The following is a 25,784-nucleotide window of genomic DNA, read 5'->3' as shown; positions in this document are numbered from 1 at the left end:
ACACTCCAGCCAACCCATTAGGCGTAGCTAGTTGTTGTATAGTGCTATACCGTCGCTGCAGACCACGTTAAACTTCCGTCCCTCACCCACTCACGATGTCACAGTCGTAGCGCTGAGACTGAGTTCAGAAAGCCATCTTAACCGCTGAGACAGTTGTAAGCCCAATACTTTAACACAGTCTCGACAAAATCGCTTTGTGGAACGGGCCGTTACTAACAAAGCAGCCTCGGCGCTACGACTACCACAAACCAGTGTTACAATAGGAGAGTTACGACGTCTTAGTGCTATTTGCGGCTTGCATAACACGGCCCTCGACCGCAAGTTCTCATGTTGATAAGCACTCAGATACTCTTATATCAGAGTGCCGTTGACCAATCCTCAATTCGGGACGAGATTTTTCAACTTGTAGCATATCCTATAAACCTCACGACCTTTCAGTCTACTTGGGTAGCGCCTGGGACATGGTGTACACCCAGCCCGGCTCGTCCTGCGTGCTAACATGCGACTTCAGCCGTATGAACTGATACTCAGCTAGGAAACGGTTCACTTGATAAATTACCCCGAACTTGAAGCAAGTATTTGGAATCTCGTTCATCTAAGAGTAAAGTAGTAATTTCTAGCTATCTATCCCCCTCCGTGACTGTGTCGCCGGGGAGGAGGAATTCCCGCATTCCTGGGGGTAGCGGGGTATCTGAGGGGGACGCCGCACACCCCCTTATTTCTGGCTATCTGTGACACGGGTAGATAACAACAGGCTTAGGCCTACCTCATTATCAAACCTGGTCCCTCGTAGGGTTTACCATACCCTGCGGTACTTTGATTTAGTTGCCCCCTTGTTTTCCTTGTTTAACAAATTTAGCGGGTAACGGTTCAGTTTAGATAAAGCTATTAACACCTCCGATAATGAAGGTCTATTCTGTGTGCGTCGTGCTTCCAACAGCACTACTCGTGTGTTCTGAAGAAGGTTAAGTGTGTTAAAAATTCAGTTCTAACCAAATCCTTTAAATTTCGATATGGTTTGGGGTTTATTGTAAGGGTACCGGGACTCAGCTATTTTTATTGTGATCTGGTTTGAGCAATAGCATTATTAAGTAATATTACATTTCTAACACAAATAACAACACACGGGAGTTACCTGACAGGTCGACCTGAGGGAGAGGCTCGATCCAGAGTTCCATCCATGGTACGACCCAGAATATGTAGAGGGCGTCATGGAAAATGATAAATACAAAATTCTTTGGAATAGGCCCGTATGCTGCCGCAGACCTATCCAGGCCAGCAAACCTGATCTTGTCCTTTTTGATAAATCCAATGAAATCATTTATATTATTGAATTTCGCTTTTGACACAAATGTTAATGACAAGATTCAGAAAAGACATGGCAAATATGCAGACCTCGCTTTCGAAATGTCACGCTTGCATCCCAAGTACCAAGTTGTCCGACTCTCGATTGTTCTCAGTGCCTTAGGTTTGGTACCTCCCAATCTGTTTTCTGACATTGGGAGAATATCCAGGTTTGCTACCAGGAATACATCCCTTCCGACAGTCTCGGTAATGCAGAAGGCTGCAGTGTTGGAGAGTCTTCACATTCTCCGATAAGTTCTGGGTGGGTTTGACTAGGCAGCGCTTCCTGGGAAAAATCCCATTCGCTGTCAGGGCTGCGTGTAGAGGGGGCAAGGGCCCTGAGCTGATGATTAGCCTAACCAGCCGGACTGTGCCAGGATCACCCAAACCCTCTTTCCTGCATTTTTCATTTTTATCTGTAAATAATAATAATGATAATATAATAATGATGATGATGATAATGATGATGATGATGATGATGATGTAAGCACCATACCCAAGCTCAAGAGCGCGACATCGCTAAGAACGAATATACCAAACTTAACATAATAATTTTATTTTGTAAGCATACCATCGCTTTCATGAGGTCATGATGACATATATGAATATGTACGCAAGTTGGTCGTGGGTTCATAGTGCACGCGGTTAGCGAAGTTCACTGGTGTGTGACAGGTAGTCAGGTGCTTATATTGATTTTTGATTATGAATTTTTATAGTTTTAGTTTTTATGAAATATTATGTATTATTAATTTTCATTCATTCGGCAGGAGCGAGATTTAGAAAATGCATATTTCAAGAAATATTAGGATTTTGTAGTTCGCTCGTAAACTTGAGCATTCTCTGTGTGCGTGAGGAAAGGAAGGTCGTTATTACATACTCTGCGCTGTGTGACTAAATCCTTTGTCTCGAACTCCCAATACCCTGGAGATAGAATATGGAGAACCCACGTTGTCTCGAACTCCCAATACCCTGGAGATAGAATACGGTGAAACATCGTTTTCTCGAACTTCTTAGACCCATGATACGAAATATGGTGAATCCTCGTTTTCTCGAACTCCCTAGAACCTGGGGATAGAATATGATAGACCCTCGTTGTCTCGAACTCCCTAGACCCTGGATACGGAATATGGTGAATCCTTGTCAAGAAATATTAGGATTTTGTAGTTCGCTCGTACACTTGAGCATTCTCTGTGTGCGTGAGGAAAGGAAGGTCGTTATTACATACTCTGCGCTGTGTGACTAAATCCTTTGTCTCGAACTCCCAATACCCTGGAGATAGAATATGGAGAACCCACGTTGTCTCGAACTCCCAATACCCTGGAGATAGAATACGGTGAAACATCGTTTTCTCGAACTTCTTAGACCCATGATACGAAATATGGTGAATCCTCGTTTTCTCGAATTCCCTAGAACCTGGAGATAGATTATGATAGACCCTCGTTGTCTCGAACTCCCTAGACCCTGAATACGGAATATGGTGAAACCTTGTGGCTCGAACTCCCCATAACCTGGAGATGGAATACGGTCAAACATCTTGTACTCGAACTTCCTAGACCCTGGAGATAGAACATGATGAGCCCTCGCTGTCTCGAACTCCCTAGACCCTGGAGATAGAACATGATGAGCCCTCGTTGCCTCGAACTCCCTAGACCCTGGAGATAGAACATGATGAGCCCTCGTTGTCTCGAACTCTCTAGACCCTGGAGATAGAACATGATGAGCCCTCGTTGTCTCGAACTCCCTAGACCCTGGAGATAGAACATGATGAGCCCTCGTTGTCTCGAACTCCCTAGACCCTGGAGATAGAACACGATGAGCCCTCGTTGTCTCGAACTCCCTGGACCCTTGATACGGAATATGGTGAATCCTAGTTGTCTCGAACTCCCTACATCCTCGAGATCTGATGAAACATCTTTAACTCGAACTCTCTAGACCCTGAGACAGACTACAGTGATCCCTCCTTATCGCAAACTCTTCAGACCCTGAAGAATATTTGTATTTGTTCTATTTCGACACTCGACATCGCGACTTATATTCGGGTTATTGAGATTCGACTGTAAATAGAAAGTATCAATATAGTAGTTTTATGACACATGAAGACCACGACAAAATACTAGAGCGGAGATACAGGTTTGTCATAGTTAGTGTTTTACAAGTACAGATCAAATCCATTTAATGAAATTCTCAACATTTTGTGAACTCGTATCACGTGCTCTGTGATAACATACAAATACGTGGGATATCATAGGTGTTCGAAAGTTCATCGTCAAAGCCGTGTTTTCTATATTATATTTTACTTTCATTTTATCATTCAGAAATTTTAATACATTGCTATCATATTGCTGATGCAAACTGATGCCGGTCATACAAAGTCAAAATATATGTAATATGTTCGAAAACACCTATCCCGTCCTGTTTGATCAATACTAGATTCCCACATCATAAAAAGAATAAAAATACATAGATAAAAAGTAGTACAGAAAAACAAAGTCATTACGCTCTGAATAACATCATGTATTTTCCACGAGAATCCTATTTTGTAAATTGTCAGCAAAACATGTCAATCTGTCCATTAACATATTTAACTTGTTTGAATTTCGTAACGTTGTAGAACCTATTAACTCATGTGATGCCGCTGTCCTGTTTAAACAGTTAGAATCATAAGCGTCTGTAGTCAGAATGACACTCGCTGGTTTGCGCCAGAACTGACCGCTATATGTCAGAACGCTGTTATTACGGTAGTTATTCGACATTAGACGCTAACGGGTCATGTATTACAACCGTCAGGGCGAGATAACACGCCATTAGTGGCCGGCTAAGTGGGTGGTAATGCCAGTCCCTACTGCGAGTGTTATGCAACACCCGCTAAAGTTAGGCGACATTAGGCTCTCGATGGGGTAACAATTGCAATTGGGACTCTTCGTTTTCCCATCAATAAAAATGGACAATCGGGGACCTATTCATCTCCGCTAATGGTCAGCCTTCCTATTCAATCTGACCACTGTCCAGTAGCCTTGTGTGACAACAAGGGTATAGGTATCCAGGGTCACTGTCCGTTGTCATTTTCTGTAAGAATGATCTGATGATAATGGTAAGAAAACAGAATAGCCTTCAAGAACAATGATCTATCGGCGCGCCGAAGATCTGATTACATGAATAGAATTGGGAGGGTAATGATTGCGTATGAGGAAAATGATTGTCTATATCGGTGGCAAAAGAAAATGATTACGTGTTGGCCGATATCTTATAATAATAAAAGAGGTGGAAGATAGAGAGATTATTAGCATCATGGGATGAACCTTTGATGCCATGGTAGAAAGGTAGGGTTGATATGGGTGTACATTATTCGTTGCCGTGATAGAATGACCGAGTTTATGAAAGCTGTAATTTGAGGGTGGCTGTGTGTTTGGATGCAACATTAGATAATGCGAAGTAACAATGACACTTGACGTGATGATATAACGACATTACCGTTTTCCCTCTTTGAATAATGATTTGTCATTTCAACAAGGAGAACATCAGAAATTCACATTGAATGGAAGTCTACAAAAATGAGGTTGCATGGTTGCGTATATTCACGTCACCGGTGCATTGTGATAAATCGTTTAGTTGATTTTATTGCATTTTAGTTACATGTACGTATATCTACCGGATCACGTACCTTGTTCTTAATGTTAGATAATCATTGTTTCAGATTTTATTTTCATGCTTATAAATTCATATAATATTCATTACACATCTATACCACAAGCAGAGTTCATGGTACGATTACGGCTATATCTTAAGCGTCTTTATGAATCATTATTAAAAAGCGATTAAACAGGTGTTCGCGAAAAAGTGAGTATATCCTGTCCCACCGGTGACCCCCGTCACAAACACATGCAAAGGCAAATAACATTACCGATGACACTTTATTAATCCGGGTTAAGTGCACGTGTAACGAGTTTCTTTAGAATCCAATAATTGATTGATGCTTCACTGATTGCAAGCCAAACAATCTATACAAGTCATATTTCAACACAAATATTACACACAATAGCTGTCTATACACGGATAATATCGCTGCGTACAATAAAGAACACGACAATAGGTAGACAATATTTACTACGTGGAAATTCTAAAGCCTCTTCATTGTGTGTGCGATGGTGACATTGTCGTGATAAATTGGTGAAATCCTGTAGTATAGGCCGTCTAAATAGAGGGAAGATTTATTGGAGTAAACATTGCTATTTTAAAGTGGTAGGCTTTATGGCTTTTTAAATATGAGTATAATAGTAAATAGAAGCGACAATGTTTTTCAAATATTCATAAGAAATCTCTGCCAAACAAAGTGTCGGTTGTACGATTGCGACCTATTATGAGCATGTTTTTTTATGAATAACTATCAAATAGTGATGATATAAGTTGTCCGCGAAAAGGCCTCTTGTCACATCATAAATCTCTACTTGTACCTTCAATATGTCATAGCTATGACCTTGAAGCGTGGCACCGGTCACAAACACATGCAAAGCCAAGTCAACGGTTCACCTGAAATAACACTGGAGCAGATGGTACATGTCAAAACAGGGAATTGTATCGGACATAATTCTTGTCACTGATGCGTCAAATTTGGAAATTAGTTAGTAATGCCGTGGAGCCTCTCATTCAATAAACGTGACACATGAGGAAGATGCAATGCAAATTACCAAACTTAAGCAGCTGCAATTAACGTTTGTTTACAGTTGATGAAATACTTGATATGATTTAGTTGGTTCAGTGAATTTACTTCTTTATCAATGCGTTTGAAATCAATCTTTGTTTGCATATAGTTTTTGTCGAGAACTAACCCTTGTATTCAGTTGTATTCCTGGTTAGAATGGGTCTCCATTATGTTGGTTGTACGAGATGACTTAATGGATCAGGTGGTCAAATGTGGTGAACTGGTTGTTGCCTGTCATCATACACTGGCGGCGTTAGTTTGTTGCTCATGATATCAATCACTGCTTGGTCTCGAATATATACAGGCCGCTGTCATATACCTTGAATGTTGTTTAAACAAACAAACAAAACTGTATTCTAGTGAAATGGCTTTCGAAAATTCTATAACTATCTTTCGATCTGTAGGTAATCATTTGGGAAACATCAGTTATAAGTTGTAATAATTCTAGTTAATACGATAAGATTAATAAAGATGTTGCGATGATTGACAGTAACGAAGCAAGTGTGCCGCATCACAAAATGATGCAGAAACACAGACAATGCTCATGGTACATCGATGTTCTTTCTGTAGGAAGGTCTCTGGCCTCTGAAACTGGTGGTACTTTTGATTTTATTCATTATTCCTGTCTGATTAAAAACAACTTTTTATAGAGTCAACCGAGCATGTGTTAATGATATATGCTCAGTGTGTTTTTGTGAATACATACTGCCCAAATGAATCCAAAGAACAGTCGATTCTTTCAAACTACTATAGTTAATCTGTTATGGCATGCCAGATGAACTATAATAATATGAAAGAATCGGGTGTTCTTTCACTTCTTTTGAGTAGTATATTTTACAAGAAGCTTCTCCATAAAGTATAAGCTATACAGCATATGGGTAAGAGACACTTGGAAAAGACTCCAACACACGTTCCCAACACTCCAGTATCTTAATCAAGGATTCCCCATATCTCGCCAACAACAGACCTACAATCACGTTGTTCGGGATTAGACGAGATTAGACGAGATTTCTACCATGTCCTCTCAGCTATGATATATTTACAGAAAGTGTAATGGATTGTATAATCAAGTGATAGCTGCTTGGTTCGTTTGTGAAAAGGATGGCGACCTTTCCATCCAATTTTAAATTACCACACGTAATGTCGCATAGTGTTCGCATAGTGTTATCACCCTGTCATTACAGGTTTGTAATAGGTCGTACCACGCGGTGCATCTTGCACTCTATGTTAGTATGGATCTTCACATCTTGGTACTGTGTTAATCGGTTCGGTTTTGTTGTTAGGTTATTACAACTAATATTAGAGCTAGATATTGTCTGGTCTTTGATGGGCATTTAGAAGTTGGAAGAACATTAAAAAAATGAGGGAGAACATCGGTGAATGATGACTAAGGGGCACAAAGTAGTCATGAAACCTCGTTACAATGAATAAAGAAGTTGTTATCCATAAAAAAAAGTTCCATGTCATAGATAATTTCCATATGAAACAGAAGACATTGAATGAGTGTAATAATATTTTGGGTTTGGCCATCTGTGGATGATGATCTGGTGATAAGGTCAAAAAGTATGTTTCCAGCTTGTATTTCATAAACAATGGTGATAAATATACACTGTTAAATATTGAAAGGGTATTGGTACGGTGTTATTATTCTCTTCGGATTCCTTTTGGTATGGTGACCTCTTCATATGACTCATGGTAGTTTTAGCTCTTCGTATATCATAGGTATTTGCAGCTCTCCACATATCATATGGTTTTGGGACCTCTTTCTTATATTGATCGCTGTCTTGTAACTATTCAAAATGCATGTGTCACCTCTTACATTTCTTGAGGTATTATAAACTCGTCAGATTGTTCATACAGTTATGTAACCTAACTGTTTTATTGGCATTCTAGAAGATGGCAAATACTAAGAAAAACGTGCTACTTTATGGATAACAACTTCTGGTTTATTGCACGTAGCGACGTTTCGATGTACTTCTCATCACTTGGTTGTTGTCACTCCAGCTTGATAACGGTGTAAGAATCTACATTGAAACGTCGCTATATGCAATAAACCAGAAGTTGTTATATATAACGTTGTACGTTTTTCTTAGTTATGCAACCTGTTTCCAATTGTGACCTACAAATTAACTGTGACATGTTCAGATTCACGAGGCATGGTGACCTGTTCAGATTGTGCATCTTCTCCTGACCTGCATACACAAATCGCACCAAACAGTTGTCGTACCATTGAACATATCAAAGCCAATATTATGACGGTACCTATGAATTATGATACCACACTTCAAGTTGTCATTAGGATGCCTCCAGAACCCTCGGCGTTGCAAGTTGAACGTTATACAAATACCCCAGTGAACAGTCGGCCATGCCATTTGTACATACAGGTGACAACTTCCTTCTCTGAAGATTGACACCAAGTATTCTGAGCCTCCCGGGGCGAGAATAATTCCGATATTTAAAATGCCAGTCAGGGATGACACTAGTGGGTGCTCTGTTTCAGCAGAACTGCCAAAAAGTGAGGTTCTGGCCTGTTCTCTGCCGTCAGCTTAGATTTGCTGAAACGTCGCTCCCGTTGCCTAATTAGACGAGGGGAGAGGAGCTCTCCCGGGCAAACCCAGTGCTGCGGATGAGAAGTGATTTCCTTATCAATAGGCTGTAATCACCCAGCGGTCCCCGGAGCCAAGTCCCATCTCCCGCCACGAACAGGGACAACAATGGTGGGACAGAGAACAATGCCTCCAAATGAATTCAAGTTCGCTCGATGCGGGGAATTTGGCGAGTGGGGCCAAATAGAATTTCTTCACATGCTAACAATGGACTGAAGATGAAAATTGTTGCTACAAGTGCCCGTTGGAATGACACTCCTTTGTCCCAGGAAATAATCATCAAAAAGATAATACAACTCATTTTGGATGTTACACCAATCGTGGGTGTTGACTTAACACGTCAGCGCATTCAGATTCAGATTGAAATGACGTTTTTGTGAGTTGTACGTGAGATTCGGCTCTCCCGTGCCGAACATTTCATTCTTGGCACATCATCCGTGGGTAGCGCACAATACGTCTGCTTCAAGTGTTACATATACAAATTTCAATCAATTTAATCGTTATTTCGATCAAGGAAGTGGTTGATTGACATCTTGTTTATTTCAGTGTCTTCTTGACCTAAATATTGATCCTGATAATAATTGGTTAAGTACAGACAAGGATGGAAATGCCTTGAATTAGTAAACAAGCGTTATGCTAGTTGACTTTCTTCAGGACAGTGTTCTACCCAGGTCCAGTGTTTACTTACGTTAAAGGGGCGAGGGGAGCTCAAGTAAGCAAGCATACCCTTCTTCTGCTTCTTATTAAGGCTCCCTTTCACCATAACGAATACACATAATGTGTTGCTTTCGACATTTCAGTGAAAGGGTTCTGTTTGTATTTTTTATTAGATGTTTGGATGTTGGTTTTGACTTCAGAGAGAGGTTATTATACGAGAATGTGTGTCATACTGATGTTACGAAACGAGTGCCAGAACTCTTGTATTTCGAGACCGAGGGCGAGGGTATTACGTCAAATCTTGCACGAGTTTCTTAAAATCAGTATGACATACATGCGAGTGTAATACTTTCTTAATTACTCATTACTTCCTAATCCTTTTGAGCTAACCTCAAATAAATGCCCTGGCCATAACCGCCGTCTCAGAAAACCACAAGTCTTCAGCTGTGACGTCGTTTCTGGTGTGACGTCATTCCTACCTTACGTCACAAAAGGATTCAACGCCGCTCTGAAGAGTATTTATATTCGAAACTGCCAGTTTCATCCAGCTGAATAATACACAGGTAATTCTCGTTTACCATCTGACAAACCAAGTATCATAATCAAAGTTTGACTTCTAACTAAGAATGCGTACATTAATATACGTCTGACAATGTAAAAAAGCGACAACCCCCTTTCCATATTCATAAAATAAATATATGCTCAAAGCAGTCCATTGTTCTATTCCGACTGTCATAAGCATGTGTTTATGAATCATAAACAAACAGTGAGGATATCGGGTGTTAGCGAAAAGGTGAACGCATCACAAACACATGCAAGGACAAGTCACAATGCTTACATCCTATGTTAGTTTCAATGTGTTTTACATCGCTTAACACACACCCTTATCATGATTGCATAAATATTATAGAATATATTGATTCCTTTTTGATGACATTCATGCAAGAGACACTTAAACTAATGCAAACGTCTTTTTCCGCTGAGAGTTCGTTGTAGAGCTGGTCTGTTTGTCGAGTTAAAAATGTCTCCAATTTAAGAAGGAAATGGAAGACCGCTACTAAATCCTTAATAGTGTGCACGTTGTCAATTACATAATGTTGTCTCAGCATGACCCATGCTTTTCCTATCAAACAAAAACATCGGAAGAGGTGATTATTAAATCTACTCTCTATCGCAGCATCAGTTGCATCACGTACAAGATTCAGTAGCACGCATTCTTAAGCATCTCTCCAAATAAATGAAACCGCTCTCGTGTATGCTCTATTGATGAGAAACATCAAAATATGTCGTACATTCATCCAATCAACCACTTGTGGCGGTTGTAACCTCTCACGACCTGCAATATACAACCCGTTGTCAATAACAAGGGCGGGGCACATGTCACAACTTATAGAATTTCTGCCAAGACATTAATGGCATGACACTCCCTCTTAACCAGATCCCCGACACAATATGGGAGAATCAATGAATCGCTGAACTGGGGAGAAATCGGCGTTTTAAAGAAATGGGTTAAAAAGCAATCAATTAGTTAGTTGATATACCTGAGTGCGTTGATTGGCATGAGGTGCATGTGAGTGGAAAATCAGTTCTGTGTTGATGTCACCTGTCAGGGTTGTCTGTTTCAATGACAGATGATTCGTAAGGTTAGCTTGCCCTCGCCTCTGTTTTGGGTTCAGACCCCGAGGACAACGGCTCCGTACCATTGTACAGCCTGGTCATTGTCTAGCTTAGGGACTCGTTGTGTTGGGCTCGCTTTGGCGTTACTTAATTATATAATGTACATCTTGTAACTGCAATAGGGACATTCGAAGCTGCGTAAAACACGACTCACTCACTTTTAGAAAAGAAACTGTGTCAAAGTCTTGAATATATCGTTTTCCAGTTCTGTTGAAAGCTGTTTTCAAGTTAAATAAACCAATAATATTCTCACAATCAATATCTTCTTTTTTTAAAGATCTGATTCGCGATTGTGAGTATAATTTGTTTATGTATAACTTGAAAATGATTTGTTTCAAAACTGGAAAAAGGCTTTATTCAAGACTGGCACAGTGTATTGTCTCTGAGTGAGTGCGATGTGTGTTACGCCGTATTTTTTTTTTTTTTTTTTGGGGGGGGGAGGGGCAAAACGAATGGGTATGGTCGTGAAAAACTAAGGATCACATGGTTGATAGCATGCCATCTTACCCCAACAGCAGGACATGCTCCTTACATTAATCACTGGATTGTCTGGTCCGACTCGATTATTGACACGCCGCCGTCATATGCCTGGACTTTTACAGAGTGCGGCGTAAAACAACATACATACTGAATGATATTTATGTTTGGTCTATCAGAATTCACATATAGTGTAATTGACCGTGGGTAGTGTTTGTATTGTTTGTTGTTTAACGCCGCACTCAGCAATATTCCAGCTGTATGACGGCGGTCTGTAAATAATCGAACCTGGACCGGACAATCCAGTGATTGATATCATTAGCAACGATCCAGACAATTGGAATCGATGACATGCATCAACCAAGCTAGTGAGCCTGACCACCCGATCCCGTTAGTCGCCTTTTACGACAAGCATAGTCGCCTTTACGGAAAACATGGGTCGCTGAAGACCTACTCTATTCTACCCCGGATCTTAGGATAGGTAGGAGCAGCCTAGGGGTTGACCCATTTCTCATTACCCCGTGAGCCAGGCTTCCAGTCCCCACAGGGATGCGATTTGTGAACCTCATCCTTAATGACCCCCAGGGGCGGCCAGGTAGCCTAGTGCTGAAAGCGTTCACTCATCACGCCGAAGGCCCGGGTTCGATTCCCCACATGAGTAAAATGTGCATGTGTAACCCATTTCTGGTGTCCCCCGCCGTGATATTCGGAATGTCGCTAAGGGTGACGTAAAACAACACTCACTCACTCTTTTGTCTTGTACAACAAAAGAATCAGTAACTCTCCATCGGTTTACACGGAAATTGTGATGGAACGAGGCAGAAATTCTGCAAACAATAGTTCGCTAACATTCTGGTTTGATGACGTCCTTTTCGTTATGGTCATTAAGGGCACATGGTTATACAGTTAGTATCAGCATCCTTTTATTAAATCAAATCAATATCATGCTGGCAGTTTAGCACACGGAATTACTTACAAATGTATTCATCAAATAGTCATATACCGCTACAGATATCGCACGGGAGTTTGGCGTGGATATTGATGAAAACAATGTTTTTTTGCAAGATCTATTGAAATGTTTAATTGAATGCCTGTTTGAAACTGTGTGTCCTAGAGGCATTTATCTTGTAACATGATCGTGTTAAATGCGCGGCGACACATGTACAGCCATTTTCCACACAAGTTGTCAATGATCAAGTTGCCGTGTGCACATACGTGACCCCTTGTGTCCAGCCTGTTCAAGTCCACTGCATTATTGTTATTAATATGTTACACGTGACCAAGCGAGACGAGAGACATAAATTATTTTAAAACAAAATGACAGTTTAATAAAATTCAGATAACAAAGCACGTGTTGCCAGTGCCTTTCCAAGCTCTGCGCTCCGCTTCCATATCCAACCATATGCACATCTGTTAAGAAGCGTCGGTCCGACCTGTACGGAGCTATGGTTAGAGTGCTAATGGCGGGCTAGCGTGAACATATGTCGCTATGCCACTTGAGAGAATCGGGTGGGGTGGGGTGGGATTGCTCGGAACGACAGCTCATAAATTTACCTGTGGTAGGATATGCTGTTCCCAAGGCGAAGGGATCGGTTTTGAAGATAATATTTCCACACAAAAAACTCCCTTCACATTGTCATGCGGTGATGACATCCGTCACGAACGATTTTGCCACAACAAAGATTAATTACATATAGATTGCTCCAGATAAAAATACATAACAAGAGATCCATTATTATTGATATAAATCATATATTAAAATATTACTAGATGTTCATTTTTTTAATATAAATAAATGCACTAAAATACAACTAGTACCTATTATTAGGGATATCAAGAATACACTTCAAAATGAAGAGTTTACCTGCCCATGTAATTGCCTTCAAAATATACACATATTTTTTCATTTAATTTTGAGACAAGAGCATCATAAACTCGCTACATATACTACTCCGCTTGTGATAGGGGTGATTTTATCTTTCCGTTATAAACAAATTTTATTTTCACATGTCAAGTGTATATTTAAATATGGTATATCTGATTATACCTATCACAAGTTAGTAGTGTATATAGTATCTATTGAGTAATATATATATATATACATATATATATATATATATATATATATATATGCGTGTGTGTGTGTGCGTGCGTGCTACTGGTCAATTTGGTCACACTCATCAATTCATATGGAGTGGGATCAATATTTTCTATCGTTTTACTTAGAAACTAGTGAATAATGATTTTCGATAACAAATTATGACTTAGCAGAAAACTAACACCTTTCGTTGTTTGATTGGCGACTGTCTCAGACATAATTATGTAGCACTCAATGGAACATTTCTCATTATATTGAAACACAAATGCCTGGAGCCCACTTATGAACTGTGTAGGTTATGACAGTAAGTATTGATTATTAAGTGTACGAATCTGGCAAAAGAGTAAATAACAGTTAATAAGAAAACCTCTGTGTGTGTGTGTGTGTGTGTGTGTGTGTGTGTGTGTGTGTGTGTGTGTGTGTGTGTGTGTGTGTGTGTGTGTGTGTGTGTGTGTGTGTGTGTGTGACTGAGAGATATTTTCACTCATGTATATCAAATTGAGGAAATATGTATACCTCGCTGAGAGATATGTGGGATGCCATTGAGAGCTATATGTAAACATGTATATCACTGAAAGATATCTGTGTATCTGAAAAATAAATGTGTATCACTGGGAGACATATGTGTATAGCACTGAGACATATTTATGGACCGCGTTATGTTCCCTTACACTGGTTTTGTACGACTTGAGTTGCGTGTAATATTAGTCCAATATCGCCAGCCCTCTCAATCACTGCAACCGACAAGACACTCTGTAAAGTGACATGTTTTTGATTTTGTCAATTTATTCGCTGATTATGGGCAGATCCTACTGACAGGCGTTACATTGGCTGCGACGTTCTCTGTCGTTGATTTCGCCAGACAGGTCTGCTTAGCACACAACCTGAAATTGTTTTTGAGTTGTTGGGTGACTTCTCGATTGCAATAACTGTCTGTGACTTACAAAAGCGTTTCGTTAGCCTGTTCCTATACTTCACTGTGAAATGACGTCATTGGTGACGTCATTGTGACATCATGGCTGAACAACGTAGTAATGTCAATTGTTGAAGTGTATACTCGATCAATCATGTCATTTGTTTTAGTTTTATTTCGTCATCTGGGCATTTTTTTCTGTAAGTGATTGCGGATGCGGAAGATATTTGATGAAAAATGAAATCAATTATTAATATAAAACATGACATTATTTTCAACAGGAAGGTCCATGATGATCCAAGCTTGCAATAAAATTGTCATTTGTCTCTTTAATACGTTTATTTTCAAGAGTAAGTTAGTATTTAACGTCCCAGCGGCAATACATCAGCTGAATAGCGACGAAAACCTACATTACTTTTTGTGACGAGTGCCACCGGTGGGGCAGGATACGCTCACCTTTTCGCGAACATTTGATATCATCACTATTTCATAGTGATTCATAAACACATGCTCATGGAATAGTCGGAATCGTTCAATCGACTCTGCTTTCAGAAGACATGTCTTGTGAATATTTAAAGGGTTTTATCGCTTTTCTTTACATATTTTAAAATCATTCTCATTAAAACACCCAGATAAATATAAACACCACTGATTCATTATGCAACACACAGACTAAGTTAAATACTCATGGGCCGACATGTTTTATTGTTTCTCCTCGGAGAGTCGTCTCAGAGATATCTGTACACGGACCTTGTGTTTCTGATTATAAACTATCTCTAACATCAGCCACACAGTAACAGATCACCGTAACACGCATCAGGTTCATCCCGACCTGGAACAGTTTCAAACCAGCGTACCGGAACACGGATCTTGGCTTCTGGTTAGCTTGGCCGCCATCTTGGATTTTTCAAACTTGGGCCACTCCACGCCGTTTCGTTCAAACAAGCCTACCACTTTTCATACAGCCGATGTATCCAATATTTAACTATTTAACAATCCGTTGGTCTCTTCAAAACTAGAAGTGCTTCTGATGTTACCGGCAAGGTTTACTTTGAAAATATTACTCATTCGTTCCGGTCTAACTAGCTAGTAATCTGCCATTGGGTGAATACACGGACACATGTTGTCACAGCTTGGAAAGCTGATTACCGTCAGATTCCCGTAAGACGGTTTTAGCGTTGAGTAATACGCCTCAGCAGCTTATAACCTCTGGCCGTATTTTCAAGCCCTCTTGGTCAGTGATGGTCAGTATGATGCTTAACAAGCCGGACTAGCAATGGTGTAATTGACTCATTCACTACAGCAACAAAGCCCAACCGCGGCCACCAACAAGCCGCATTTATTGTTTTCCTCTGAATAGCAAATTAAGCAGTTTCATAACATATCAATGTGGCGCATTACGTTCATTAAATTTTATATTTGCTCGACGGTCATAATGAATGAGTTAGGCTGGTTTAGAATGCCTCGCTGACGAAAGCACCTATTCTTTCTCGTATGCCCGAGCTAGCATATTGTTGCTACATAGAAATCTATATTCTCTGCCATTGACAAAGCTGAAAAGACTTAGCAACCATTATCTCGGCCCGTAAAATATATTGTTAGAAATTTGAAAGAGACTTTTCTTATCGCGTTACATATTAAATTGCCTAAGAGAGCTTCGAATAGAGAATGGGGAATAAAAGGTATTGATAGTATGAATATTTGTGAACGAGAAGTCCGTGGTAAGGCTCATTTAGTTAGACTCTGAGAGTGGAGGGAGCATACGTGGGTCTAAAATGTTCAATTTGATGTCAGCTGGTGACAAAACCGTCTGTTGGTTAAAGGTCGTACAACCAGGGCGGTTTTAACCGACTGCAGCAGGCATGGAATATACCATACGTCATTTCCCAACACATATACTTAAGCTTGGAGCGTGTACCTAAAACCTATCAAGGTAAGACGGGCATCGCTGGACGTGGTTTATCTGGGTAAAGGGCTGTGGCTCACGGATAGGGCTGTACGGAGGAGGGTAGGGTGATGGGGGTGGTGGGAGGGTGATTAGTGACCCCACCGTGGGAGGGGGGTGCTATCTCTCTCACCAGGGCTGGCGTGTCTTAATTAGCCGGTGAAATATTACACGGGTGGACTAAAGTGCCACCCGAATTTGTTGTTGATTCTGGGGTATATTTCACGATGAAATTGACATGAACTGTGAATACAAGTGGGACTATATTTATTGACGTGCCACATCCAAGATTGGACGGAAACATATGCCCAAGAAATGCATTTGCTTGTAATTGACCATACTTGAAGTGTGGTTTAGCTGTGATGGACAGAACAAATAATGACGGTATTGGATAGACAGAGTACACGAAGGATTTCGAGGTTGTTTGGTGCACGTATGTCGCATGGCCTAGTTCTATTGTCATCTGTTGAAAACATAACTTGTCAATTTCGTTTGGCACATATTTCACTGTCACTGTTTATTGGGTATTTCGAAGGCAAGTGACATATGTGTTGTGGTTGACCATTTTGTTTAAATAAAAGTTGATAATGATATATTTTCCGACGCTTTTAAACTTTGAAGTTCATTCACACACTACAGGAAGTGACGTAATGATAAAGGTGACGTCACAGATGTTAAGCTCAATGATTTTAACAAAACTTATGCTTTTGAAACATCACTGCTTGTTTCAATATATGTTACGTTTCTTGAGGGTAAAGTGATAAAATTGTAATTAATAAAAATGGGTTCGTGATATCCAGTAATATTCCCGTAGCTTTAATTGGGCGAAAACTAAAGTCAGTTTTGAGCAGCGTGTTTCTGATATCATAAAAGGGTCTCCGAAATGAAGCGACTCATCTAATGAATATTTAATGTGTTTCTTTGATGTTGGTAAGCGCCGAAGCATTGCTGTTCACACCTCGCAAGATGGAATGAATTATTAATCTAGATGAAATGTTGCCTGACGAGAGATGGGCGGTGATAATTCGACAGCTACACAGCCCAATGTGTTTTGTGGTTACAAGATTTTTTTCGGTTCTTCTAGATATATCAATTATCAAATTTCTGATGTATACTTTCAAGGTTATGATTGATATGCCTTATCAAAGTTTCAAATGCATCTGTCCACATCCTTTTTGTGTAGCTTTTATGATCGCCGAATATCAGCATATGGAAATCTTAATTTGAAAACATTTTTCATCACCAGCTTGACAATAAACGATATCTTTTAGACGTAGAGTCAATTTGTGAATGGGTTTTACACTTTTGAAGAATAAACGTTAAATATATCTTGTTGTATCTATAAAATTGTCAAAGCGAAACAAAATAATGGAGCTATTCTGAAAGTTTACAAAGCCACGCCCACTTTTGACAAACCACAAAACGGGTCGTTATCAGTCTTTTCTCACGACTCTCTATTACCGCCATGTTCGACTGGGTCGTTTACAAGACTAATGTTTGTTATTATATATGTATATATATATATATATATCCCTGGCTGGTACACTCGTTCACCTTGTCACGTGACTCGCAACGTAGGGAAATTGATGGTGAAATGTACATAAAATTTACAAGGTCGCATGTCACCAGTCAATCAATTCACTTCTTTGGCAGTAGGAAAACTAGTTCTTGTTCAAGGGAAGTACTATTACAGGTCAACATTGGTGCATAACGAAATAATTGTTTTGTTTATCCTTGTTGATAAAACATTGTTAAATATTATAACAATAACATATGTTTCAATTCCATGTATGACAATATGAATCTGAAACTAAAACATTGGCATAAAAAAATAGCTTAATTGATTAAAAAAAATAAAGAATGTTACATGCAATTTCGTTTAGTTGTTACATAAAATTTCTGCAATAGCGTTGGTCATTAGATGAGTCTTTTGACAAATTATCTTCATTATATTTGTATAAAACAATTAAGCTATCAAATGAATATGAAAATTATTTAAGTGTTGTGAATATTGCTGCATTTAGGATTACTCTCTCACAGTTTCGCACGTCGAGCAGTGATCTTATGGTATCACAGGGTAGAAAGTTAGGTATTCCAAAATGTGAAAGACTTTGTCCATTTTGTATCATTCCAAATGTAGAAACAGAATACCATGTTTGTTTAGTTTGTCCGTTTTATGACGATCTTAGAAGAAACTTTCTGCCAAGTTATTATTATACATCTCCTTCAGAGCATAAATGTAACGTTTTATTTACCACTAGTAATGCTTTCACAATCAATAATCTTGCCAAGTTAACATTCTTTGCTCTTAAAATGAGGAGCAAGCAGTTGTCCATTATATAAACTATTAATTCTACCATCATATGTATATGGTCTCAGATACCCTTGTACTGATTAGTATTGATATTACTACATGCACTTGTGGCGCAACATGTTTGAATGCTTGAATATATAGTGTAAAATGGGCCTGTGGCCTGATTTACTGAAATATACCACTACTACTACTACTATTAGATGAGTGACCCGTCAGTATTGGTTTTAAAGCAGCTCTTTCTGAATTCATTGATAACAAAACTGATTCAACAATAACCATTGTCAATCACAGTTCCTCACGCAAGATGATTTTTATGTACCTGTTCACTAACCGTTTGCCACACTTATGCATAAGGTATTAAACGCAGCTTATACAAAATTGTACCGCATCATTGCTGATTGGTATAAAATTAATTAGACATCTGTCGTCATGATTTTGCTATGACGTAAGTCACAAAAGCCTTCCCGTGCTCTAATTAGTAGACCTATTCAGACCCCAGTCATCTGTTTTGTCTGAAATTAACAATGACAGTGAATGACATGAGTGAAATCAGCAACCGCGTCAACCGCTGACGGGAGTAATGTTTTAAGTGTAAGGAACGCACACACACACAAGGGTCACTCTGTGCTAATTAACGACGACTGTTTGCGACAGCGAGAGCAACGTACGTGACTACTTAGTGGTAGGTTTCACTGATTGAGACATGCCATCACTAACGACAACATATGGCACTCCTAGTGACATCTAGCGAGTCTCTGGAGTAGCCTGCCATATTAATACACATCACATAATTGGTTTGTTAATTTGACAACCTAGGGTTGTGAAAATACATGTTTTTTTCGAATATATGTTATTCTAAATATATATTGATCTAACACTGCATATGTCAACAACAAAATATTTTCAAACATGCAATTAATATTTGTTTCAGAATAAAAACATTATTTGTAAGCACCTGAATAAGTATGACAATAAGATATGTCAAGTGGTAAATTCGCTATCCTTAAATTTATTAATAATATATTTTCTTAATATTTAAAAATCAAATCCTTTAAGCTGTATTCTTTAGAACTTAGAATGCAATATACATCCATTCAAATGTACTGTTAGTTGTACACAAATGAACGAAAGCAAACACGTGTATTGTAGCTTTGGCTCTTTGATCATACAGCGTTATGAAGCACAAATGGCGTTTTCGTTGAGGTGTAAATTTCACATTGTTCTGCAGACCCCTTCCCATGGCGAGACTGACCCAGGCGTTAATACCCTGGGAAGTAATTGTCCGACACCTTCCCCCTCGTCATCGCCACCTCTTTGGTCAACACATTCATCAAGTGTATGGTAATTAATTTCCCTGATCATCTGAGCTGTGATCAGTAACGCGCAGCAACAGGTCTGCACTTTGGGGACGACACAACAGCTTCTGAAGCTGGTCGCAAATACTCCGCTGGGGTGGCGGTAGGGGGGAATTCTGGGGGGAGCAGGGCCTTGGGGGTGAGGGTATTGTAATTATTTTGTTGGAATGTTTTGATGCAACAATGTTCATTTCTTCCTTTCGTTGTTCATGTATTTTTGTCAATTCTTTAGTCACCTCAACCTGTTTCAATGTTGTTGAAAGAGTGAACCTGGTTGGTTATTTATTGAATTCCAAATGTGTTTGATATTTACGTTAATAAATTGAATACCAGGACACTCCTTGCTTTCATTTTTTATATTATATTTTAAAAACTCAAACAAACCGGAGCTTCGTGTAATAAATGATTTAGAATGTACATTTAATAATGCCAGACGAAGAAATGAGTTAATAAGTATTTTATTCATCGTGAACGGTTTTGATGTTTTATAGGAGGAAAGCCAAACTATATGGCAACGACATTCTTGGTAACAAACACGCTGTCAACCATGTTGCTTTTCATTCACATAACGTGACAATGTTTTCCCTGTATCTTATAGTATGTTTATATATACCAACATATCAACGTATTCGATATTTATCAATTATCTCATCACTCTCTCAAAAACTCTTATTAATTATTTTGATGTTCATTCCCTCTTTCAATCCATCAATCTCATCTCGTACTTTCTCAGTATCCCCATTTATTTCTTCATTTTTTATATTCATTCTTGTCCAACCAGTTCTTTCCTTCTTTCCCATTAGTTCCTTCAATTAGTATGAGATGTGAAGTACGTGTAGAAAACGACATATATCGAGGCAGGACCTCTGGTTAATATCCCGTTTGGTTGGCTTTATACCCCCTGCGTCTTTTTTTCATATAAAGCACATGTTCAATAATCACAGAACCTATGTACGAATCACGATCAGTAAATGTCATAATTGATTTGCACTAATACCTGCTTCACAACATTAATAAAACATTATCACCAAAAATTCACCCTGACTACTTCAATGCATTTAGCCCCGGGTTTAGTTTTACTATTCATATTTTTTAGTTATGTTTTATTCATAGTCACCTCCTTTGTTATTCAGTGTTTTATTACATTTCAAATGACAAATGCATACAGATCTTATTTTAAATATAATGTTTTAAAAAGTCATTTAAACTTACCTGCAAACTATTCAGCATCAATATTTACCCCATGAATGATGACACCTTACACAGCGTCTGAGTTTTAAGCATATTTCATGCATGTAAAACATGCTTAATTAATATCAATAAATCTTAGGGAGGACGTTGACGGCAAAATCGATTTTTAACAAGTGGGGGCATTTCGCGAATTGATATTGAAATTGACAACAGTTATTTATCACTCTGACATTAACACTGTATTCATATATTTCAACCATAGGCATCAATGATACACGATCCTGGTCGCTCACTTATTAAAACATGGTTCATAACGGAATTGTTCCCAATGGTAGCAGTTTCTCGGTAGTCGCAGTAATTAAAATAACCGGTAGCAGTGATTATTAATTTTGAAACTTGATCTCCTCTCCGCTGTATTTCACATGGATTCTATTTCATGAAGCTGAAATGGCTAGGGTGGCGTTTCTTGAGTTGTTAAATATACGCCAGCATGCGTGATTTGTGCTCGTAAAAGCTCCAACTTCACATTGTTTGAATATTTTCTTGCTTAAATTAACTATTCATTTTGCGTGTGAGTCGACCGCGCATTTTTCTCTGTAGCATAAATCCTCTAACGAATTTCAGATATTATTCATAACTATGTCTTAAGTTACAACGGGCATTGTTTTAGAGACATTGCGTTCATTTTTCTGTGTTGTCTTTAAAATCGAGTTCCCAAAGTTAAAACGCTGTCATGATGGGGAGGTTAGGACTGACTATCGACCGTATCTGACCGCTGACCGAATGTGTACTCTTATTAATATCATATCGCAGGGCAGTGATGCACGTGTTCACAAAACTTGTCCCATCAGCATCTTTAGACTCAAGCAAATGAGATAGGATTTGTAAAAAGATGAATGTCGATTGTGACCACTTGATATATCATCTATCATATATCATCTATCATATATCATATATCATATATCATATATCATATATCATACAGAAATGAATACGTAACCCATATCAGCAGGTTGCGATGACATGTCTTTGAATATACAAAGGTGCATTTTTCTTATTCCATTCTCCATACGCCCTCGCCTTCGCCCATTTAAACACCCCTCCCGACACGTCCCCACTTGTTGGCCTCCACAGAATAATTAATACTGAGCCAATGTAATTTCTGGTGTTATCAACTAAATCGCGACTCCCCTTGAGGGATTAGCGAGAGATGAATAGTTAAAGCCGATAATCTACGGGCCTCGTTCCCTCGCATCCCCATGTCGCTGGGGAGAGACGTTCCCCAGGCCGCAACTTTACAAGAGAAGGGGGACTTTTAACCTGAACATGTAAACAAACTCAGATCGACCATCATGGCTTCAATTCCGTTGAAAAATCGATATTGAGTGCGATCAGATTTGGGTCTATAGAAAAATAGTGTAGAGACGTTAGGAGGCTGAACGTCGAACGACATATACCAATGAAGGTGTGTGGGGGGGAGGGGGGAGGGGGGAGGGGGGGGGGGGGGGTTGACAATTGTTTTGTAAGGTCTAGCCTTAAGAGTTATCCCCGCTAGCTTCAGCTTCGTGTCAGACAACCAAAAACTTGAACAATATTATAATACGTCAACGCTGTATTCAATTTGTGTACTCTAATATACCGTTGTTCTTTGAGCTTAAGCGTATGTGATGCGTATTTATTTGGTCATCAAATGCACACTGTCTGTTAAAAATATAACTACATGCTAGGAACGACAACCACGAACTATAAAAAATAATTATCAATCATTAGTTATTACCTCATGTACACCAGTCGAGAAAAGTATATTGTGTCATTTTAACAGGTATACACAATGATGTAATGATTTAGTTAAAAAAAACATTGGCTGGTACAATGCAAAGTTTTTTACGGCAGTCAATCAGCAATACGTGACGATAGAGATGCTTATTCCAGAGTAAATAACTTCATCTATAGAATCAACTCGCTAGAAATTAATATCAGTAACCACAGGTGGCACTGCGATCCTCGAGGTTAATTCATAAATCGAACAGAGGTTAATAAATTGGCTTAAATGATAAGGTTTGTGTTCGGACGGAGGAGGACACAATGCTAATGTAATCTTTGAATTAACCCTAACGGGTCTGTTGTTTATTGGGGGTATTTTGGGTCAAGTTGTTGCCCTGTATGTTGTTTGTGTTAATATTGGACATGAATGAATGAATGAATGAATGAATGAATGAATGAATGAATGAATGAATGAATGAATGAATGAATGAATGAATGAATGAATGAATGAATGAATGAACTACATTTCCTTCGTTATGGTGTAAGCAAACTGCATTCTTTGATGTGTTATCAACAGTAATCACACTCAAGCATGCCCATTCACCAAAGCGAAACGTACGGAAGTTAGAAGCGAGATAAACATTATTCATTCACGGTCGAACTTGAAAACATCGAAGTAAGAACTTCTTCAGATGAAGATGTCACGGCTGTCTGCAGCCAGTGACCATTTTCTCCCCATTAAAAATATTCTAATAAAGTACCGTCTTGATAATTTCACAAGACACTTCATGCACAGAACAGATGACTGATTTCACAATCTCATTTTGCCCGATTCAAATGAACCAAATCATAATTAAATTTACCTCATGGGTGAAATAATTAAGTCAACAACACAACACATTATTGATTTTTACGTGCATTTCACTCTCAAATTTCCGTTCTGCAAACATTAATTTTAATTGAACTTTTCCCCAACCTTGTGTGATTTATTGATTTGCTTCTGAAAAATAATGTAATAATTACCAGCAGTATGGTAAACTTAATTTGCTAGTCTGATTTTCCATTCATGGTTGTTTATTTTGAAATATTGTAATCAATATTAGGCTTATTGCACTTTTAGTACCTTCATATTTCATAAATAGTAAGTTTTTATAATTCGATAAAATTGTAAACTTTGAATATAAACATTAATATCCATTGGATTGATCCTCATTGGGACGTACAAGCTCAAACAAATCAGAAAGAAAATAACAATATCAAGTATGTCATATTTCGTGTTATTATATTTCAGAACTCTCACAAAAGAATAAAATCCTACTTATCGTGAACAATATTTTGTAATTCACCAGTAAAGATATACATATCATCAAACACACATTCATTATACGCTGCGTTTTGTAATAGACAATGTAGAAATAACCTCTCGGCCCATGTTCTACAAAATGTCTTGATATTGATCCTTCAGCCGAATCGGCTACTGTTGTCAATTTCATTGTAAACGTTATCTGCTTTTCACAAAAATACAAATGATAATCCGTAATTGACTAGAATACAGACGCTGTTCACTGGTCCTAAGCACGTGTGGCGCATCCGATTCCTATTTTCACGCGCAACAATGAACGTAATTTTGTGTTGAAAAGCTCGTCATAGGTGTAAGAACGCATCTGCATTATCATAGGTGTCAAAAAACTTGCGGCGACACAAGCAAGGAAATTCAGGAACAGGAAATTCATTGTGTGGGACTTGGATTAGTCGACTGGGGTCTTTGAAATAAAAAGCCCAAATGTATCGCCTCGAGCTATTTGTTTATCCAAAAGCAAGTAGCGACAACTTACCTGTTTTTCTTCCGCTAGTTATCCGTTTCCGGTAATTAATTTTAAGATTATCCTCGTGCATGTTTTACTGGTAGATTATCTATCGTGATCCATTGATATCGTGACACAGTGTTTCCTCCTTACCCCGTCTTCCTTGTAATATTCGCGGAAATGACGGCTCCTCTTTGTAGTTTGTTTATCAGATAATTTTCAAATGTGTTTTTTTATTGGGTACACAGTTTACTTTTCCCTTTCTTATAATAATTATACCCATGATAACAATCTTCAGCGTTTGTTAAATATCGTTTTGTTTTATGTCACAACGATTGAATCGACACATTTATTGAAGCATATTAACCTTTCAGTTGGAACATGTCTTGCGAAGTTGTGGTTTTAGTACACGGAAAGAAAAATCTACAGATGTTTACATTTTAAAAACATCGTTAAAATTCATCCCCATATTCAACCATATGAATATATAAGCGACGAACATAGCTATGTCAACACGAAGCCATCATTCTGCCTTTGATAAATTGTTGAAACATGTCCATACATTGTACGAATGATTATTGTCGGATGTGAATGAATTGTTAATAGCACAACAATTAAACCTGTAGCTAAATAGACAATCATGGCGAACACTTTTGAAAATATGTTTTTCTGTGACATTGGGGCCCTTAACGGAATCCTGTCTATTTCAGAAGCCCTATAGCATGTGTCGACAGTGGTAATCCTGTACCGCTGTGTGTAGCGACACTGTCCTTGTGATATAAACAGCGGTTTACTTGATACATATATTGTTTGTAACGTGACAATTGTCTGTCTGATCGCCAATTATTCTTTGTCACTTATTCAATCGATTGCATCAACACATTTGTTAGGTACATGGCGATCCCCTTTCAAAAGCGCTTGTCCTGGAATAGGTTTAAT

General features: G+C 38.7%; 2 long non-coding RNA genes across 8 annotated transcripts in view; one reads left to right on the top strand and one right to left on the bottom strand.

Moving 5' to 3' along the window:
* Nucleotides 1-25,784, top strand: part of LOC124111161 — a 224,247-nt gene that overhangs the window by 147,037 nt on the left and 51,426 nt on the right. The window contains exon 1 of one of the 7 annotated variants that reach the window (XR_006857390.2): nucleotides 16,163-16,404. The exons of the other annotated variants lie outside the window; for them this stretch is intronic. This is a non-coding gene — a long non-coding RNA (uncharacterized LOC124111161). Of the gene's footprint in view, nucleotides 1-16,162; nucleotides 16,405-25,784 lie in introns of those variants that run through there. 7 annotated transcript variants of the gene reach the window in all.
* On the bottom strand, nucleotides 5,796-25,525 carry LOC125377453. Its single transcript, XR_007219651.1, has 3 exons — nucleotides 24,876-25,525; nucleotides 6,171-6,362; nucleotides 5,796-5,871 (listed from the first exon to the last, which is right to left on the bottom strand). It is a non-coding gene; the product is annotated as an uncharacterized LOC125377453 (long non-coding RNA).

This window comes from Haliotis rufescens, unplaced genomic scaffold, assembly GCF_023055435.1.
Source record: "Haliotis rufescens isolate VD_foot unplaced genomic scaffold, xgHalRufe1.0.p SCAF_9, whole genome shotgun sequence".
NCBI lineage: Eukaryota > Metazoa > Mollusca > Gastropoda > Lepetellida > Haliotidae > Haliotis > Haliotis rufescens.
Note: the sequence above shows the minus strand (reverse complement) of the source record. Positions and strands in the feature narration are given on the sequence as shown.